This window comes from Peromyscus eremicus, chromosome 8b, assembly GCF_949786415.1.
Source record: "Peromyscus eremicus chromosome 8b, PerEre_H2_v1, whole genome shotgun sequence".
NCBI lineage: Eukaryota > Metazoa > Chordata > Mammalia > Rodentia > Cricetidae > Peromyscus > Peromyscus eremicus.
In genome coordinates, this window is record NC_081424.1 from 62051569 (window position 1) to 62068919 (window position 17351).

At 43.3% G+C, this 17351-nt stretch overlaps 1 long non-coding RNA gene across 1 annotated transcript; it reads left to right on the plus strand.

Annotated features, from left to right (window-relative positions):
• The first annotated feature begins 436 nt into the window (after positions 1–436).
• Positions 437–3981, plus strand: LOC131918704 (uncharacterized). The gene is made up of 2 exons (XR_009381062.1): positions 437–728; positions 2590–3981. It is a non-coding gene; the product is annotated as an uncharacterized LOC131918704 (long non-coding RNA).
• The last annotated feature ends 13370 nt before the right edge of the window (positions 3982–17351 follow it).

Genomic DNA, 17351 nt, shown 5'->3' on the forward strand with positions numbered 1-17351 from the left:
CCGCCCCTGGCCGCACTCCTCCCCCCCTTCCCATTGGCTGCAAGCGTGCCTCCCGCCCTCGCACCTCCCTTCTGCGTCTCACTCAAGTTCCGCGTCCGCCGCCCGCGGGTGGGGCATCTTCGCTGGGCCCCGCCTCCTACCGGCTTCCTTGTGCTTTTTTTTCTCCTCCCCCACCCCTTTCCGCGATCACGGTTTTCTGGTACCCAATAGAAATGGGCGACAGCGACTTTCGCTTGGCCCGCGTTCCAGGAGAACCGGCCTTTAACCTCTCCTTGAATTAATGAGCTCAGGTTCAGCTTCCTCCTAGTTTTTTGTTCGTTGTTGGTTTTTAATGACCACCACCCCCTCCTCCTCGTTCCAGGCCCGGCTGGCCAGCAGCTTGCAGGAAGCCAGCACTTTCCCCGAGCTCGGTATAGCAGGTTCCCCCCAACCCCCCCCCCCCCGCCCCCCCCCCCCCACATTCAGCCAATCACATCTGCAGGACCTCGTAGCAAACTTGTCGGGGTCTCTAGGTAAAACAAGAGTCCAACCGAGCCGCCTTAGGTACTCAAATGACACCCGAGGTCCGTAGCAGATGGATGGAATGAGAAAGGACCTGCGAGCTCCCGGCGGAATTCGCTGGCAGCTGTAGGAGGCTCTGGTGTTTTGGTTTCTTTGACATTTTCCCTGCTTCAAAGCTGAGAGCGGGAGTCAGGGATTGGGCGAACTTCAACGTGTTCGGTTACAAGGTAATTAGATTAATGAGAGTGGTGAGTTTTTATGCAGTGTAATTATTGCCACGATTTCTTGTTGCTCAGTGGCTTTTCCACAAATATTCAGCCTATTAAATTAATCCAATGGTAGGTCTGTTTCTACTTGAGTTGTCCTCCCAAACCAAGGGCAAACCCCACAAACAATCGCCAAGGGTTAGGAAAGCACTTGTGGCGTTGAGGACAGGCACTAATTTGTTATCAGTTAGTGTGAAGTGGTATGTCCTTTGGAGAATGGCGTCAGTGCTAAGAGCCACATTACCTCCCCTTGCCATTCCGCAAACTGTTTAGGATTGCCATTTAAAATGCACTTACTGCAATCTAAATTACAGTTTGCAACTTTACCTGCTACATTACTCAGAATCTCTAATTAGGAATCTCCTATCAACCACAGACACATTAATATTCCACATGTTACAATGTGCTAATCAATGGACCAGGATAATTGGGGGGGGGGCAAGCCTTAGGTCTCACTATCTCACTCATTAGACACATTGTGAATTCTTCAAACCACTAGGTCCCTAATGAAGGAGACCTATCTGTTTTTACTGTAATTTTTCATTACTTATTACATGCTGTGATGACTCAAGTGGTAAACACACCTTTCGCTACCCAAGATATAATCCAAGCCTTATGTCTATCTTTAATATGCTTAATAATAGCTTCAGAGTTGCCTGGAGAAATGACTTTTCATGGGGGGAGGGGGTGGAATGTATCTGACAATTTTACATAATGGTGTATACTAAATGTTATCAGAGCAAAAATTTTTTACCATCTTGCAGTTACTACATATAATCCATGAAATACAGTTCAGAAAATACTAATAAATATCTTTTAAAGAGTGATCACATGACTTATTAAAAGTCCTCTTCTTAAAAGTCCTTTTAGCTTGGGGCTGGAGAGATGGTTCAGTGGTTCCTTCCAGAGGACCTGCATATACTTCTCAGTGACCACTGGCAGCTCACAACAGTCTGTAACTTCAGTTTCAGGGGATCCAAATTCCCTTCACCTTCATAGGCATCAGACACACACATGGTGTACAGACATACATGCAGGCAAAACATTCTTACACATAGAGATTTTTAAGGGCTTTTAGCTAGCTGACTAACAACAAAATGTAGAGTTTTCTTACCTCAGTTTTTAATTATACCTTATCCTATAAGGTAACATATTGTTATCAGACTTCATATAACCAAAAAGTTAAAGATCAATACATTCAGTTTGGTTTGGGTCTTTCTGCTGATGACTATCATGTTATTTAAATACATGGGGCTTTAGATATTCTTATCAGTAGAGGGCACCCTCGAGTTGCTGAGAATCCTCATGTCAAGAAAAAAACTGTTCAGAGGAAAAAATTCATCTCTAAGGTGTTTTATTGCTCCTCTGTTGTAAAATTTGACAAGCTTAAGACATGTATGCCTAACAATTCACTTTTTATTACTGCGTAAGTGTTCAGCTGCTATAGGAAAATGCTTTTTTTCTTTTCTTTTTTACAATTAAATCATAAGGTGGGTCCTATTTTTATGACATTAGGTCTGTTGACACGCTCTGTGGGGGGAATCTGGACTCTTAGCAAGATTTGAAATTAGCTTGGAAATCAAGGGCATGTTGGATGATGATTTATAGGGCAGCCACTTTTCAAGCTCTTGTGTGGCAAGTTTAAGTAGAATTTGGGACTGTTCAAAGAAAAACCCAGGAGGAAGCTAGAACAAAATTGATGATTATAAAAGTTTTACATTTTAATTAGAAAAAAAAATGAAGTGATTGGCAACTTGAGCAACCCAAAAATCCACCCTGGGTCTTACCACTTACGTTCTTTCTCTCTTCCTTTGTTTTCAAGAAGGAATTATGAGACTAGAACAGTACATCCAGAAGACCCAGCAAAGCATACCACGCCACGGACATGCAAATGGGTAAAATTAAAACGGATGCCAGAAACGATAATAGATTTTAAACATGATGCAGTTTCATTTCCTGAACCCTTATATAGTGCCTTAACTGTTCCCCAGGTACTGTATCTCCACATCCAGAAACCTAACATGAGGATCTGTACTTAACAGCTCACCTAGGACCAAGAAGCCTTCAGTAAGAGATTTGTGAAACCCATTCTGGAGTAAGGGGTCCCCTGCTGCTGGCTGCTCCACAGTGTTTGAAAATCAGGGGCTGGAATAGCCCAGAGTCCAGGAGCCCCAAGGCATGTAGCTCCTGGCTTGTACTTACATCATTCTTAACCCTTCCGCACCTGGAAGGGGCTCAACGGGATCAGGATGCCCCCGAGCTCCGGAACACGCAGGACCTAGGTGTAAGAGAAGAGCCTCAGGGTTCCGTGTGAGCGCTGAGCCCCAGGAGAGAAAGACTGCGGATAGCGCAGGAGGTTCATAACCCGCGCTTACAGCCGGGGCCCCTTGATCCCTACAGACTCCAGTGCGGCTAGCCTCTGGCTCGCAAGGCTAGAAGCAGCAGGTGCAAAAAGCATTTGGGAGCCGCTTGCCAGTGCTTGGAGGTAATGCGCTTCCTGTCCATTTATCTCAGGAAACCAGCGCAGCCTTCCCTTCGAAACAAAATTAACCTCTCATTAGCCAGCCACTCACTCCCAAGAAGGCCTTAAAAGCTTTACCCTCTCGCTAATGTATTTAGGCTCTTCTTCCAGGCAAACGAAGCCGAGGCTGTGACTAACATCAGCCCCAGGGGTTCCAATGGGCTCCCTCAGGAGCCAGCCGCTAGCCTTTCACCAGCCTAGCCTGGGAAACTGGCCAACCCCGGACACCAGTTTGTAGAAACAGGGCGACCCGACACCCCTGAACGAACTTCACACCCCCCAAAACCCCAGGACAAGTTTCCTCTCTTTTCTTGGGCCCCTTTCTCATCAACCCCCAGCTCCATTGCTCTCAAGGGATAGGGAAGGGAAGCTGTGGAAACTTCAGTGGCCAGCTGTCCCCGGGTCATGGGCGACGACTGTCCCTAGGGAAGCGTCCTTGGAAAGCTGGGGGTCGGGGACAGCCTTCGTTAAACTGTAGTCAGTTCCAGGCATTGCGAATTAAACGTGGCCAGGAGCTTTTGGAACGCTGGGGCTTCCTCACCCTGGGCCCCACCGCCCCGATCCTGGCAGATTTATACCACACAGGTGGACGGAGACCTAAACAAAACAGTCCCAGCCACTGCCTGCCGCTCGCCCCCCACGTCCTCCTGGCCCACCGCAAACTTCAACAAAATAAACAACTCACCACAGGCATTCCCTTGTCTGCAGCGCGACGCTTGCCAGCTGGGAAAATAAGCCGCAAGCCACGCGGCCGGGGCGCAGAAGGGAGGCCTCGCCGCGCCCGCCACTCTGCCCCAGGTGGGCGGCAGGCGGGCGGCTCCAACCGGGGGCCGCTCTCCAGATGCCGGTTCCGGAGCGAGCTCCGGGGCAGCGGTGGCACCCCGGAGCCAAGCGGGGCCTCTGCCACCTAGGGGGAGAGGGTGGGGAGACAAGTCCCTCTCCCCAACTTCCTCGAAACTGCTTTCTTCCCACTCCCGGCCCCCGGGCCACCGCCTCGGACAACCTCTGCAGGGCCCCGTGCGCACGCTCCACCGCGCTCCCCGGCTGTCCTGCTGGAGACCCGACGGCTGGGAGTGTGGGACGCCTCTGCCCCCGATTCCAGGTTTCGGTCGGGCTCTCTCCTCTCCCCGGGTCCTACACCCGGGCTTGCACAAAGGCGCCTTTCACGCCGGCAGCGCCGCCCTCTGCGCCGCCCTCCCGGCCCGCAGCGATGCCTTTACCCACCCGCAGCATCGCGGGCCCGGTGGGGACTCCGCCAGTTGTCGCCGGGACGGGGCAGCGGCAGACGCGTGCGGTGTTCGCACTCGCGCCGCCTCGAGGGCAGCAGATACTCTCCTCTCGATTTCCTCCTCGCTTTCTATAGCTATCCACCAGCGCCCTCAAAGGCACGCTCCCCCCCCGCCCCCAACTATCCCCGAGGGTCTTCCAACTGTGTGTAGCCACGAAGGGGGAGGCAGGGATGGTCCTCTGGACGTGTGCGAGCATAAGAGTACTATCGTTCCTGGCCACCTGAGGTTGCCAGTGTAACTTGGCCTCACAGCAGGAGAAAGGGCAGAAAGAAACCCTCCAAGACCCAGATGAGAACGTGTGTTGTAAAAGAACCGGCCCAGGAAATGTTTCAGGTCCCTTTCATCCTGTGCAAGGAGACGGGGGAGGGGAGATGGAGCTATGTTCTCCAGAGTGGTTCTTGAGCTTCGTAGGTACTCAGCGGCGGCTATTTAGCTCGCTCGTTTTAGAACAAGAGTGCTGATTTTTTCCCTTCTCTTTTCTTTTTAGTTAAAACAAAACTTCAAGCAGCTGGACTCAGGTAGTTAACCTTACTTAACCCTCAGCCCAAACGCCTTCTTTCCTCTACCCTTTACCTGCAGTTCCCCCATCTAACGGTAGAGGCAGCATGGGGCAGTGTGAAAAGGGCGGGACTTGGGCGTGTTTAACGTCAGAACCTTGGGTTCGCTGTCCAGAAAAATGTGGAAGGCCGAGGACTCAACTCCTCCAGGTTCAGAAATTCCATGACCATAGACCCCCTCACCGCATCCTTTGCCTGTATTTTTGCTTTTCGTCTTCTGTTATCTTCTCTAAATGCCAATGGAACTGGAAAACGACAAACAAAACAGAACCCGGAGACCATTTAAGGCAGTGGTTCTCAACCTTCCTAATGCTGAGACCCTTTAATACAGTTCCTCCTGTTGCTGTTGACCCCCCAACCGTAAAATTATTTTTGTTGTTACTTCATAACTGTAATTTTGCTACTGTTACAAATCATAATGTAAATATCTGTGTTTTCTGATGGTGTTAGGCCGCCCCTCCAAAAATGGTTGCTTGCTCCCGAGGGGTCTTGGCCCACAGGTTGGGAACCACTGATTTAAGGTATCTGTAAGATAAACGGAAAACTGTTCCATTTACTACTGAGAATTAAAACAAAACAAAACAAAACAAAGGTGGTGGTGGTGGGCCCAGTTCGTGGTCTATAGAAATAAGGAATTTTAATGTTCCTACTTGTTTTGCCTCTGAAAAGCCCCTTGAGCAATCAGCATAGCACAGTTTTAATTTAGAAACGAAAGGCTAGTTTCTTGTGTTTTTCCTTTCCCTTCTAACAACACAAACTTCTGTGTAAAGTAATAATGAAAAAAAAGTTCAAAGGAAATCCAGGCCAGCACAGAAGACATCATCCAGTGCAGCCCCAGAGTCCTTCAGTCCTCTGTATAGCTAGCTACCTTTGGACGGCACATAAACATGGACACAAGCCATCACAATCTCCATTTCCACAAATACTGGTCAAGGCAAACTGGATGCCAGTTGTCATGTGGATTACTCCAGCATACATTTATTTAAACCATACATTTTACTTTCCCTTAGCCTCTTGACAGTTTTCAGTCCCACTTTGGAACCTTGAGCTTTTGTTCCTTCTGCGGTCCACTGTCTTGTTTCCTTGTAGAATCTTTGAAATTAGTGCACAAAAGACTGACATTTCATTATGAAGTGCTACTTTGAGGCTACACTTCTTGTCTCCTGTTTTAACAACAAAACTTAAAACCCTATTTTTACTAGCAAAACTTACTTTGAAAAGATATCTAGCTCTTACAGAGAATTTCTAGGGAAGAGCCATAACAACTTGATATATGTATACATTGTTTAATGATTAATCAAGGTAGTTATAGTTGACATTTCCATCTCCCTTAACAAGTGTCTTTGGTTAACATGAAATATTTGTACATATTCATGGATTAAAGCATGATATTTCAATACAGGAATGCAACATGTACTGATCAAATCAGGGTAATTAGTTTCCATCTCATCATTACATTGTGTCTAAGTACTCCTTTTGTTAGAAAATAAAAATGTTCTTGAATAATTGTAATGAGAACTGTGGTGAACTTTTAAAATTCTGTTGCTAGTGTGTAAAAATGTTAACTTTCTTTTTTTTAAATTTTTTAAAATTTTATTTTGCAATACAATTCAGTTCTACATATCAGCCATGGATTCCCTTGTTCTCCCCCCTCCTGCCCCCCTCACCTTTCCCCCAGCCCACCCCCCATTCCCACCTCCTCCAGGGCAAAGCCTTCCCCGCGGACTGAGATCAACCTGGTAGACTCAGTCCAGGTAGGTCCAGTCCCCTCCTCCCAGGCCGAGCCAAGTGATCCTGCATAGGCCCCAGGTTTCAAACAGCCAACTTATGCAATGAGCACAGGACCCGGTCCCACTGCCTGGATGCCTCCCAAACAGATCAAGCCAATCAGCTGTCTCACCCACTCAGAGGGCCTGATCCAGTTAGTGACCCCTCAGCCATTGGTTCATAGTTCATGTGTTTCCATTCATTTGGCTATTTGTCCCTGTACTTTATCCAACCTTGGTCTCAACAATTCTTGCTCATATAAACCCTCCTCATTCTCGCTAATTGGACTCCCAGAGCTCCACCCGGAGCCTAGCCATGGATCTCTGCATCCAGATCCCTCAGTAGTTGGATGAGGTTTCTAGCACGACAATTAGGGTGTTTGGTCATCCCATCACCAGAGTAGGTCAGTTCGGGCTGTCTCTCGACCATTGCCAGCAGTCTGTTGCAGTCTGTTGTGGGGGTATCTTTGTGGATTTCTGTGGGCCTCTCTAGCACGTTGCTTCTTCCTATTTTCATGTGGTCTTCATTTATTATGGTCTCCTATTTCTTGTTCTCCCTCTCTGTTGTTGATCCAGCTGGGAATTACATGTATTTATCATGACAACACAGTGCTTTGAATTAGGTATACATTGTAGAATGCCTAAATGAATATGTGCTTGATATGCTTAGGGGACTTTTTTTTTTTGGAGGAGGTGAGAACACTTACCATGCATTCTCAGGAATTTTTAAGAGTTCCTTCAGGTTGTTATTAGCTATAGTCAATTATATTGTATAATAGTATCAACTTCAAAACTACCACTGTCTCATTCACGTAGACTAAAATATTTAAATGTTTAATTAGACCTTGGATGTTCCATTAATAACAGGATATAACTTGTGTTTTTCTTCCCCAAAATTCTTTATCTTGCTTAAAGTTATGATCCTTACACTTTCAACTCATTCTGACTCCTCCCACCCCCTTAAACCAACTCAAATAAATTGAAGATAGGAGTAGAAAGGAATAAGAATGCTGAGGAGATAATAATTCACATCTATGTTTGATTTGTAAGCATAAGGACCCAGACTGGATACTCAGAATCTACATAAACACAGACACACAGACACACAGACACACAGACACACACACACACACACACACACACACACACACACACAGAGTAAGAGTAATTTTTTCAGTAAAATTCATTTATTGGTTCTCTAGTGACTCTTAAGAAACTTTTACTGATACAGTTTTAGGAATATCCATTTAAAGGTGACAGAAGTTAAAATTTTAGCTCAGCTAATGCATCCATTTCTCCAGTTGTAAATGCTATAGCTTACTTATTTTTGATTTTTTCTTTTCTTTTCTTTTTTTTCTTTTTTTTCTTTTTTTTTTTTTTACAATTTCCCTTTTGTAAAATGTGGGTATCTTCTCTATTAATCAAGAAACATAAGGAGCTGGAGAGATGGTTCTGTAAACAGAAGTTTCTGTTCTGTCAGCAACTCCCAAATATCCATTCGCCATTTCCCAAATAATTGACTTGGAGGCTTAATATTACTTGTAAATGCTCGGCCAGTAGCTCAGGCTTATTACTAACTAGCTCTTTCACTTAAGTTAACCCATAATTCATATCTATGCTTAGCCACGTGGCTTGGTACCTTTTCTCATCTTGCTTGTGACTCCTGACTCCACCCTTCCTCTTCCCAGCATTCTTAGTTTGGTTGCCCTGCCTAGACTTGCTGCCTGACTACTGGCCAATTAGCATTTTATTAAACCAATTCAAGTAACAAATCTTTACAGTGTGCAAGAGGATTATTCCACAGCCTGGCTCAATAGTTAAAATTGTTTTTTGCTCTTATAGAGGACCCAAGTTCTGTTCCCAACACCCATGTCAGGTAGTTCACAACCTCCTAGTTCCTACAACCTCATAGTCCTGGGGATCTGATGCCCTTTTCTGGCCTTTGTGGGTCCTTGTACACATGTGGCATACACATAAGAAAAAATCACGGATCTTTTTGGTTTTCTTGCAATTCTTTTCATATATATGTTATATGTGTGTGTATGTGTGCTTGCACATGTGTGTACCTGTGTGTAGAGGCCAGAGGTCAAATTCAGGTGTTGTTCCTCAGGTGTCATCTATTGGGTGATAGCCTCCAGTCAAGAGGAATTGAGTCAGGCTGTCTTGGGCAATAGCCCATTGACATAAAGAATTGCTTGGCCTCAGCCTGACCCATCTTCTCCACCTGCAGAAACAATATGCTTGTGTATGAAAAACAACCCACCCTGCTCCTAGTCAAACCACAAAAAAATAGCTGTAACTTCCTGGTAGCTACCTATATACAAAGATGTATCCCCAGCCCCTGTAAATGGGTTCAACCTTCATCCTGTGGAAAGCGTGGAGCCCCTTACTGTTCCAATAAAGAAGTCTTAGCCTGTTGAGATCAAGTCTGTCTGTTTCCTCTAAGCTTCATTTTTCTACAACATCTACCTTTTTCTTTGCTTTTTTTTTTCTTTTGACAGGATCTCTCACTTGTTGAGGAACTTAGTCTACATAATCTATTAGTCTACATAATCTAGCTGGCCAGTGAGTTCTAGGGGGTCTGTGTGTCTTCCTATGGAGCTCTGTGGTTACAAGTGCACACTGGCATGCTTCACCTTTTAAATGTGTGTTGTGAGGATTTAATTCAGGTCCTCTAGCAAGCATTTACACAGCAAGCGCTTTACCTTCTAAGCAGTCTCTCTAGATATCTTTCTTGCCTTTCTTTGCTTGCATGTTTTGTTGAAAATCTTTGAACAATTTTCAGATTGATGCCCAACTCGAAAATTCAGTTATTTACTCATAATATTTAAGAATTGTTACTGCTAACAAATTATGCTATGCTAAATAGTAGCAGTTCTAATAATATGATTAGTAAGGCATATAATATTTATAAATAATGGATAAAATGCTACTTGAAGTATGATTTAATAAATGTTTTATTAAATCTTGTTGAAGTTTATAACATTTTTGTTTTATGGGCTCACTGTTCAAACTGAATGAAAAAGGTAGACTTTCCTTTAAATTTAAAATGGTAAAAATTTACTTTGATTTTTATCCTACTGTACAAGGAGCGGAAACAGATTTCTTTCTTTCTTTTTTTTAAAGAAAAGTTTCCACTCAGTCTACATATCACCACGTATCCCCCCATCCCTCCTTCCGATCCCCCCCAGCTCCCACCCCCCAATTCACCCTCCATCCCCTCCTCCAAAAGGATAAGGGCTCCCATGGGGTGTCAGCAAGGCCTGGTACATTCAGTTGAGGCAGGACCAAGCCCCTCTCCACTGCATCAAGGGTGAACAAAGCATCCAACAATAGGTAATGGTCTCCAGAAAGCCATCTCATGCACCAGGGATAGACCCTGATCCCACTGCCAGGGGCCCTCAAACAGACCAAATTATACAACTGTCTCCTGTATGCAGAGGGCTTAGTCTGGTCCATGCAGGTTCCATAGCTGTCTGTCTAAGGTTCATGAGTTCCTATAAGCTTGTCTCTGTAGATTCCCCATCATGATCTTGATGCTCCCTTGCTCATAGAATCCCTCTTACTTCTCTTTGATTGTACTCCCAGATCTCAGTCTGGTGGTTGACTGTGGATCTCTGCATCTGCTTCCATCAGTAACTGGATATAGGCTCTATGATGACAGTTAGGGTATTGACCAATCTGATTACTGGGGTAGGTCAGTTCAGGTACCGTCTCCACTATTGCTAGTAGTCTAAGCTGTGGTCATCCTGTGGATTCCTGGGAATTTCCCTAGTACCAGGTTTCCCCCTAACCCTATAATGCCTCCCTCTATTAAGATATCTCTTTCCTTGCTTTCCCACTCCATCCCACCTCCAGCTCAACCATCCCATTCCCTCATTTTCTCATCCCCCATCCTCTCCCCTCTATTCTCCTTCCACCTCATCCCCAGTTTACTCATGGAGATTTCATCTATTTCTCCTTCCCAGGGCTATTCATGCATCCCTCTTAGGATCCTCCTTGTTGCCTAGCTTCTGTGGAGCTGAAACAGCTTTCTTGAGTCACCTTTTAATATTATGGTTAAAGTATGGAATCCTGGAAAATTGTAAATGTGAAATATGAAACTTCTAGTCATAGAGATAATTACCAAAGGAAAGGTGTGTTGAGGGCAACTCTGTGGGAATGGATTTGTCTAGCATGTGTGAGGCTCCAAGTTTGATTTCCCCAGCAGAAAAATAAATTAATAAGCAAATAAATAATAAAATTCTATTAGTATTATAAGTCTCTTCTCCTCCTCCTTTCCCTTCCCCTTTCTCCTCTTCCTCTTTCTCCTCCTTTTCTTCCTTCTCCTCCCTTATTTTCAAGGGAAATCCTGCCATGCTAACATATTCCTACAGAGGTACATAGTGAATTAGGTAAATGGATGCATATTAAAATAATAAAGTCATTATTCATGAGAGAATATGTGAATAAGGAGAAAATTGACAATAATTTCTTTGAATTATCAGAAGAAAATATTTTTTGGGTTCTCCTACTGTTAGAAAAACTTGATGTTCTTTAGCCATCCAGCTCATTAGAAAAATAGTAGAAGAGAAATATTAGAAGCTGTTTCTGTTGTATTTGCATAGTACAATTGCAGACTTTAATTAGACTTTCACATGCAGAATATTTTTAGATCTTATAAGTCTTGAGGAAAATGTGTCCCAAAGGCATTCACACATTGCATTTTTTTCTATAACAAATGAACTTCAAGACACTGATAAAGAACCTTTGTAGAAAAGTAAATAATGGTGAAGTTGCTCAGATATGAAACAATTTAGACCAATTAACATACTTCATAACTTTGTTTAGAGACAAAGTCTTTATCCCCACATTCACCTATATTCATAATGGCAAGAACACTAAAAAAAAAAAAAAAAGACAAAATGGAATATACTACAGTCAGTGTTTAAAATACATGTAATCTTTGTGAAATAGAAAATTGGATACCTTTTATTCCAAGAGCCCATTACATCCATTATAAGTTTAAATTAGGAAAAGTATTGAGTATATTTTAATGTACAGATGAAATGTACTTAGACTAATACTAAAAAAATTGCAAGTATATTTTAAGTTCAATTTGATAAATTGTACTAAATATAGTGAAACCAGTGTTCAAATTATTACAGATATAAAATTATTAAGTATTCTCCTTTTTCTTCTTCTATTTCATCCTTACAAGCTGCTTCAGCCACACAGAAGCCTCAGGTAGTATTTAGTGCCAGAACCAAATTGATAATGAACATAGTGAAAACAGTGTCTGCTAATAAGACTTTTATAAAGAAGTCTGCCTGAATTTAGGAGTAGAGCTTGGTTCAAAAGATGATATAGCTTGGGAGCCAGAAGGGCTTGTTGGAGGTCTGGGCTCTTGCTATTGAGTTGTTAATGTGCTCTTCAGCTGTCACAGCTGGAACTGTCCATCACTGGAGAATGTGAGGAATGTATGGTTGGTGAGGGCTTCCACTTGAAACAGAAATTTTTCCTTTCTTCAGGACCCTGAGTGGGACTGGCTGGAGAGATGAGGAACCAAAACTTCCCTGGAAAGGGTTTCACATCTTTCATACTTGCTCCCTGTGAAAGAAAGGTCTGCTACATGTTTCAAAAAGTTTGTAACCATCTTACAACCCTACCTTTGTTTCAAAAGCATTGCTGTGGCTGCCTTGTTTGGCTACCTGTTGTTGCAAACACCTTGTAATCATGTCTTTGTTTCAGGAGGTTGTTAAGACTAACTTGTTATGCTCATGTTCTGCTTTTGTTAACCCTGCCTTCTTTGCCCACCAAATCCCCTGTGTCTCGAAATCCCCTACAGTTGAGCTATAAAAGCCCTGTCTTCCTCACATCCAATGTTGACCTCTACAACCCCACCTGAGGGGAAGGCAGCTGGTGTACATGAATAAAAAGCTTGCTTTAATTAATTTGGCCATGATGATTTGGGTCAGTGGTCTTTCTCCTCCCCTCTTTGGGATTAACAGTAGGCCAGGCTGGCCTTGAACTTGTGGTAATCGTCCTGATTTAGAATCTGAAGTGCTGGAACACACCTAACCAATAATTTAATTTTAGTTTCTTTTACTTCCAGGATCTGAGACATGAAATAATTACACTTCATTAGTAACAATGGCTTTAGTAGTAATTCCTGGCAGTAATTTCCAATTAAGGTTATTTAGGATGCAACTGACTTTGGTCATTGTCTTAGGGTTTCTATTGCTGTGAAGAGACACCATGACCATGGCAACTTGTGGTGGCATTGTGTTCCCCAAAATATTGTGCACCCTAATAAACTTATCTGAGGTGAGAGACAGAATAGCCACTAGATACAAAGGCTAGAAAATGGTGGCACTCACACCTTTAATCCTAGCACTCCAGAGGTAGAAATCCCTCTGGATCTCTGTGAGTTCAAGGCCACATTGGAAACAGCCAGGCATGATGACACATGCCTTTAATCCCAGAAAGTGAGCCTTTAATCCCAGGGAGTGGTGGTAGAAAGCAGAAAGGTATATATAAGGCGTGAGGACCAGAAACTAGAAGCATTTGGCTGGTTAAGCTTTCAGGCTTCTAGCAGCACAGTTCAGCTGAGAGCCATTCGGATATGAGGATGCAGAGGCTTCCAGTCTGAGGAAACAAAACCAGCTGAGAAGTTGGCCAGGTGAGGTTAGCTGTGGCTTGTTCTACCTCTCTGTTCTTCCAGTGTTCACCCCAATACATGCCTGGGTTTGATTTTATTAATAAGACCTTCTAAGATTTCCTCTACAGCAACTCTTATAAAGAAAACATTTAATTGGGGTGGCTCGATTACAGTTTCAGAGGTTCAGTCCATTATCATCATGGTGGGAAGCATGGCGGTATGCAGGCAGATATGATGCTGGAGTAGCAGCTGAGAGTCCTACATCTTTCAGACAACAGGAAATCTACTGAGACACTGGCAGTATCCTGAACATAGGAAACCTCAAATCCCACTCCCACAGTGACATATTTCCTCTAACAAGGCCATGCCCACTCCAACAAAGCCATGCCTCCTAATAGTGCCACTCCCTATGAGCTTATGGGGGCCAAATACATTCAAACTACCACAGTCAGATTCCCTCTAGGCTGCCAGAATTCTAATTTTCCTCTAGAGTTGTTCTAAAGGACAACAAGCAAATAATCAGAATGTGTGTGCACTCACAATATTTGAAAACCTATGAGAATGGATTTCTAGCCATGGCTTTGATAGCTGGTCAGTATTATGGAGTATGAGTAGGTGAAATCGTAAAGCCAAAGTATTGCTGGACTCAATGTTTAAAATTCACCCTTCTGGACCCAGATGTGATGGCATAGGCCTATAATCCCAGTACTTGTGAAACAAATTATGCAGCCCATAAAGAGAACCTATCTCAAAGAAACAAACAAAACAAAAACAAAAACAGAAAAAAAAATTCCTTTCCAACATTTACCTGAGTCTTTGTGTATCCCTTGGCTTTATTGTGCTGCTTCTTATGGCATTTTAGGCTGATTTTCTTTAGCTGCAAAGTCTGATATCAATCAAATCTCACTTTCTGATGTATAATTTCTAGGTCTGTTTGGGGTTCAGACTTATTATAATATGTCTTAAAAGTCATGCCTTTGCTTTCTTAAAAATGCCAGAGCTGGGACTATGATGATGTATACCTGTAGCCCAAGCGCTTAAAATGCAGGAGGCTTCAAAGTTCAAAGCCAGACTGTGGACATAATGATACACTGTAAACAAGCCAATACATGTGCAAGCAAACAACCATCTCAACAAAATGTAACTTGAAGTTTTATTATTTTCTCTCTTTCCTCTCTTTCTGTTATTTGTAAGAGGATATTTCTAATCAGAAGGATTAAAAATTATGTGATACATTTTAAATCAAGTAGAAGAAAACTGTTACCTTTCTTGTTACAGCTTTCCTTGCTATTTGTTGTTCTGAGAATAACAGGTAATTGACAGAACATTTGGAGCTTTGCAATCATCCATCCTTTGGCCTCTGATTTAACAAATATAAAGTTAGCATTTTCATGCTATAATTTAGAGACCTATAAATCCACACTGGTTTCATGAATTTTAAAAAATGACTCTGATTCTATCATCACTGTATGAATTCTTAACTGATTCATAGCAGAGTGCTAGGTACTTTTCTTTTATTAAAAATAGATTTTTTTTCATACAATGTATTCTGATTAAGGTTTGCCCTTCCTCTACTCCTCCCAGTTCCTCTTCCTGTCTCCTCCTATCATGATCCACACCCTTTCTGTTTCTCATTAGAAAACAACCAGGCATCTAAGGGATAATAATAAGATAAAATAAAATGCAAGATACAACAAAAGCAATATTGGAATAGGACAAAACAAACAGAAGAAAAAGAGCCCAAGAAAAGATACAACCAAACAGATGTAGACTCAGAGACACACTCTTTGCTCAATCAGGAATCCTATAAAAACAGAAAACTGGAAGCCTTAATGCATATGCAAAGGACCTATGGGGTAAATAAATAAATACATAAATATGAAATGAAAAAGGTAATATTAAAAAAGAAATGCCCTGGCATGACATTATGAAACAAGGAACTTCCAAAGATACCCTTGAATTCATTTTCTATTGGCCATGTGTAGCTGGGCATGGGGCCTATGCTTAAGAGTAGTTTGTTTCTCTGGAGAGACTCCCTTGAAGAAAACTAAACTTTAATTTGCAAGTGGTTATCAGGTTAACAATGGGGCATATGCCTGTTGTGGAACATTACTTTAACTATGTGAAGGTGTGTTACATTTGTTTATGCTGCATTTGTTTAATGATGTAAGGATGTGTTACATTTGTTTTTGCTGCATTTGTTTGATTGTGCAAAGATATGTTTGCTGTGGGATGTTCTGTATGGCAAATGTGTTGCTGATTGGTCAATAAATAAAACACTGATTGGCCATTGGGTAGGCAGGAAGTATAGGCGGGACAAGGAGGAGAATAAAGCTGGGAAGTGGAAGGCTGAGTCAGAGAGACACTGCCAGCCGCTGCTATGACAAACAACACGTGAAGATGCTGGTAAGCCACAAGCCACGTGGCAAGGTATAGATTAATGGAAATGGATTAATTTAAGCTGTAAGAACAGTTAGCAAGAAGCCTGCCATGGCCATACAGTTTGTAAGCAATATAAGTCTCTGTGTTTACTTGGTCGGGTCTGAGTGGCTGTGGGACTGGCAGGTGAGAGAGATTTGTCCTGACTGTGAGCCAGGCAGGAAAACTCTAGCTACATATTTTGCATTTGTTTCACCTTGTCTGCCTAAGGCACCTGATTGGTCTAATAAAGAGCTGAAGGGTCAATAGCTAGGCAGAGAGGGATCGGTGAGGCTGGTGGGCAGAGAGAATAAGTAGGAGAAATCTAGGCTCGAGAGAGAAAGAAGAGAATGAGGAGAGAGAGGAAAACACCTGGGGCCAGAAGCCAGGCAGTTGCCAGCTAGCCAGACAGAGACAGCAGTAAAGTAAGCTATACAAAGAAGAAAAGAAGGTAAAAAGCCCCAAGGCAAAATGTAGTTAAAGAGAATTTAGGTTAATTTAAGTTAAAAGAGCTAGCCAGAATTGAGCCTAAGGTAGGCCGAGCATTCATAACTAATAAGAAGTTTCGGTGTCTTGATTTGGGAGCTGGTTGTGGCCTAAAAGAAAAAGCTTGGCACTGGACTTGGAGGAGAGCAGGGAGAGTGAAGGTCTGAGGCTTGCCTCCGGTCTTGCTGCCCTACTTGCTTCTGTGATAGGCGAGGCTGACGGGTTACCAGGGAATGCCTGCTGGAGTTGGAGGCTTGGGCAATGGGCTAAGTGGGGAAGAAGGCTGGAGAACATCTGCATGATCCACTGGCAGAGAGAAATGGAAGGCCACAACTGGTGGTCTCCTGCAGAGCTGGAGGTGAGACTGGGGGATTGGATTTGGAGGAGAGGAGGGAGAGATGAAGATCTACAGTTATCCTACTTGTGAAGTAGAATAAGGTGTAGAGAAAACCTATTATTAGATATTAATTTGTTGATTTACTTGTGATTTACTAAAAGCACTGCTTGTACTGTCTATTTGCCAATCATGACTTCACTTGCTACCTGGAACAGAATGACCTAGAGAAATAGTTGAAACAATGGGCCGTTGCCCTGAACAACTGCCATGTAGGCTTCTGTAAACTCTTGCTCACTTGCCTGACCTACCTTGTGGTTTTAGAGTATAAAATGAGAATACAAACTAGACCTGGCATGGAAGCCTCTCAGGAGATATTCTGGCTTAGGTTCACTGATGACATCGCCTCTCTAATACTCTCCTTGGTGTAAGAATCCTTATTCCAGGATTCCGGAAACACCTGCTTTCCTGACCTGTGTACTCCCTGAGAATGCCCATTGGAATGGGGACTAGGATGAAGGGATGGGAAGGCAGGAAGGTTGGAAGAGAAGATCTGTGTGATCCACTGGAGAT